The sequence below is a fragment of the Capricornis sumatraensis genome, chromosome 22 (assembly GCF_032405125.1).
Source record: "Capricornis sumatraensis isolate serow.1 chromosome 22, serow.2, whole genome shotgun sequence".
NCBI classification, from domain to species: domain Eukaryota; kingdom Metazoa; phylum Chordata; class Mammalia; order Artiodactyla; family Bovidae; genus Capricornis; species Capricornis sumatraensis.
The window spans coordinates 37,787,406-37,791,413 of record NC_091090.1 but is presented as its reverse complement, the minus strand read 5'-3'; the positions used below and the strand labels follow the sequence as shown (position 1 = coordinate 37,791,413).

The window sequence follows — 4,008 nt, the reverse complement described above, 5'->3', positions numbered from 1 at the left end:
AGCCTACCAGGCTCCTCCAACCATGGGATTTTCCAGGCAAGAATACTGGAGTGGGTTGCCATTTTCTTCTCCAGAAGATATTCCTGACCCAGGGATTGAACCCAGGTCTCCCACATTGTAGGCAGACGTTTTACTGTCTGAGCCACCAGGGAAGTCCTGCATTCACATGCAGGTGAATATGGTTAATTCTACCAGAGAGAATTAGAGTGGGATGTGGTAGAATTTGGCTTTCCAGGTGGCTCAGATGGTAAAGAATCTGCCTGCAGTGCAGGAAACCCAAGTTCATTCCCTGGGTTGGGAAGATCCCCTGGAGAAGGGAATGGCTAACCACTCCAGTTTTTTTTTTTTAGTTGAAGGATAACTATTTTACAATATTGTAATGGTTCTTGCCATATATCAACATGAATCAGCCATAGGTATATGTGTCCCCCCATCCTGAAACCTTCCCACCTCCCTCCACATCCTATCTAGGTTGTCACAGAGCATTGGCTTTCGGTGCCCTGCTTTGTGCATATGTTTCAATGCTATTCTCTCAAATCATCCCCACACTCTCCTTCTCCCACTGAGTCCAAAAGTCTGTTCTTCACGTCTGTGTCTCCTTTGCTGCCCTGCACATAGGATCATTGTTAACATCCTTCTAGCTTCCATAAAAATACAGAAAGCTTCATAGATGTGTGTGTCATCCTTGGGCAGGGGCCATGCTAGTAATCTTTGTATCATTCCGATTTTAGTACATGTGCTGATGAAGCAAGCACCCACTCTGGTATTCTTGCCTGGAGAATCCCATGGACAGGGGAGCCTGATGGGCTGCAGTCCATGAGGCCGCAGAGTCAGACATGACTGAAGCAAGATGCAGGCATACTGGAATTTATTAGTGTGACCGAGTATTTACCTAATTATCTCTAGGTAGCTACTGCCTTCTTCTGCCACTTATGTAGCCCCATTTTATATATATATATATATATATATATATATATATATATATATATATATATATATATACACACATATATGTATATATATATATATGTATATGCAAAATGAAAGAAAAAGCAAGCAAAATTTTTAAAATGTATTGTGATCTAAACATGATTAGTATAAATATTTGTCTTCAAAAACCTAGAAAGCCCTACAGGGTAGGTGGGAGGTTCTTGATCTGTTTCAACTCAGAGTGACATTTGAAATCTTCTGAAAGTTTCCAGGCTAAATAATCAGTGTTAGGGGGAAATTTTATTTGTTATTAATGTATTCATTATATACAATTCACAATAAGTTTGGGGGGAGGCATTCTGTATGGAGTTCAGTCTTTAAGATCGTTCCTGCATATCTACTCAATGCTTATGGTAGTCCAGAAGGGTTTTGAAGGCAAAATGGGACAGTAAAAATAACTCTAATTAAACATTTTTGCCTTTAGTCTTTACCTAGGTAACAATGTGCAGGTTATTAGATATTTCTTGGGCCTGAACACTGATTGTTAGCAGGGGTTTTGTGAAAGTTAAACATAATGTACTTAAAGCTTTAATGATACATATTAGAAGGCCTTTGATAATGGACTGGCTTATCATCCCACTCCAAATGCTCTTTGGTGGTTAGAATGGGTCCCCGGAGTCTTTCACCATCATAATCTCATTTCACCTTCTTGTCATAGAATTTACTTGTGGTCCAGATTTAATAAATATTTTGTAAGCACCTTCCACATAGCCTGTCTCTTGCTAGGCGCTGGGTGCACAGCACTGAGCAAACCAGTTTGTCCCTGCTCTCCTGTTCTTACAATCAAGCTCCTCATGAGCAGCAGTGGATGATATAGCAGTAAATTCTGAAACTCCCATCTCCAGGGATTCTGATTGAATAAAGCGAGTCAGGCCCAGGAATTTGCATTTTCCCAAGTATCCCAGGTGATTTTTAAATAAGCTTTCCAAAGGCTTTGCCTGAAGATGCACGTTCTGCCATCTGCTCAGGCAGCTTAGGGCTATGAACCTTGAGAGCCACGGTATTCGCTAGGGTTGCTTGACAAAATACTGTAGATGGTTTGCTTAAACAATAGAAATGTATTTCCCACAGTTCTGGAGGCTAGAAGTTCAAGATCAACGAGTCGGCATGGTCTGTTTTGGGTGAAAATTCTTTTCCTAGCTGGCAGAGGAATACCTCTTCACTATGGACTCTTGACTGTCCCTGGGTTCAAATGCACTTCTTGAACACTTCTTGCTCTTCTTGAGCAAGCACACTCTCTGGCTTCTCTTCTCATAGAAGCACTAATCCCACTGGACCAGGATTCTACCTCCATAACCTCTTCTTATCCTAATTACCTCCCAGAGGCCCTGACTCCGAATTCCATCACCTTGGGCTTTAGGAGTTCAGTATATGAATTTAGGGGGACATAATTCAGCCCATTGAGACATCTTGAGCACACTCACCCTTCGTCCCATTTACCCTAATTATCATAGAACTTGAGGAACCCACCCCTGGTACTCGAAACAACAGAATTAAAATCTGCAGGCACCTTAAACCTGCTCCCAGAGACTGAAGACACATTTTTTAATAAAATAATGACTAATTAAAAAATAAAACTAGAGTCTCAAATCATTTAGCTTAGAGTAAAAGTAGCTATCAGATGGCATTTATGAATGAATATATACATCCCAGGCTTCCCAGGGGTGCTTGTGGCAAAAAATCTGCCTGCCAATGCAGGATACCTAAGTGATGTGGGTTAGATCCCTTGGTCAGGAGGAGGAACATTAAATGACAACCTACTCCAGTATTCTTGCTGAGAAATCTCATGGACAGAGGAGGCTGGCCAGCTACAGTCCATAATGTTGCAAAGAGTCTGACACAACTGAAGTGACTTAGCACGGACACATGCATATATATATACCCCACCACCAATTTGATGTTTTCGTTTATGAACTCTACACAGTGAATTTCCTAAGGGGATTAGTAGGGAAGACTGAATTCTAACAGTATTTTGCATTCCATACAAACATCTAAACTCTCTACAAAAAAATATTCTTCAAACTCATTTAGACAGTCCAAATAAAATAGAGGTATACCCTGCTACTAATATGTTATACCCTTCCCCAGGCCTTTTCCTTTCCTGAGAATTACAAGCTAAAATCCTCTGCCCAGCGTTGAATCTCCACAGGTGCAGTGCAGCATCATATGCACAAAAAGAGTAGAAAAGTATTACACTTATTTAGGAGCAAGAGTTGGCAGAGTGCTATAAGTGTTTTTGGACATTAGATATTTCAGATCTCTTTTCCGATGGCCTGGGATTTTTTTTTAACAGCTTTATTTAGGTATAATTGATACACAAAAAAATCTTAATGCATACCCTTTAATAAATTTGGAGCTATGCATTCATCTGTGAAGCTATCATAATAACCAAGGTGATAAATGTACCTATTACATGTAAAAGTTTTCCCCAGACCCTTTGTGTATGTGTGTGTGTGTGTATGCATGTGTTAGGAATACTTAATATGATATCTACCGCTTTAACACATTTTTAAGTGTACAGTGCTGAATTATTAACTATAGGCACTTTGTTACCCAGAAGGTTCCTAGAATTTGTTCATGTTGCATAACTGACACTTACCTAAGATATTGTAAAAAAAAAAATTATAGATGAAAACAAAAGTTTTGACATATTTATATTGAGACATTACACTTGTGATGCAAAAAGTGATTGTCTTAGAGGTCTCTAAGCTCAGTCTGGATTAAAATCTCCATTCATACTGATATCTGAATTTTTATATTCTGTCACCTTTTCCCAATCACATGGTTTAAGTCAATGCCACCTGTTTATTCTCCATTATCTCCCTGAGATAGCAGTTTCCACAATTTGGTGTTTACTTTTTGGTTGATTCTCACTTCATATGTCTATAGTAGACTTCATGCCTTACAGACTTATATGTCTGTAGACTTTATGTCTGTAGTGTCAGCTTTGCAATGTAAGCTTGTACTACAGGCACACAGCAGGTGCTCAAAATATATTTGTTGAAAGCATGAATTCAC

General features: G+C 39.4%; 1 non-coding gene across 1 annotated transcript; it reads right to left on the bottom strand.

The window, feature by feature from the left end:
* Nucleotides 1-648: 648 nt before the first annotated feature.
* On the bottom strand, nt 649-755 carry LOC138069861 (U6 spliceosomal RNA). Its single transcript, XR_011144127.1, has one exon. It is a non-coding gene; the product is annotated as a U6 spliceosomal RNA (small nuclear RNA).
* Between the last annotated feature and the right edge of the window lie 3,253 nt (nt 756-4,008).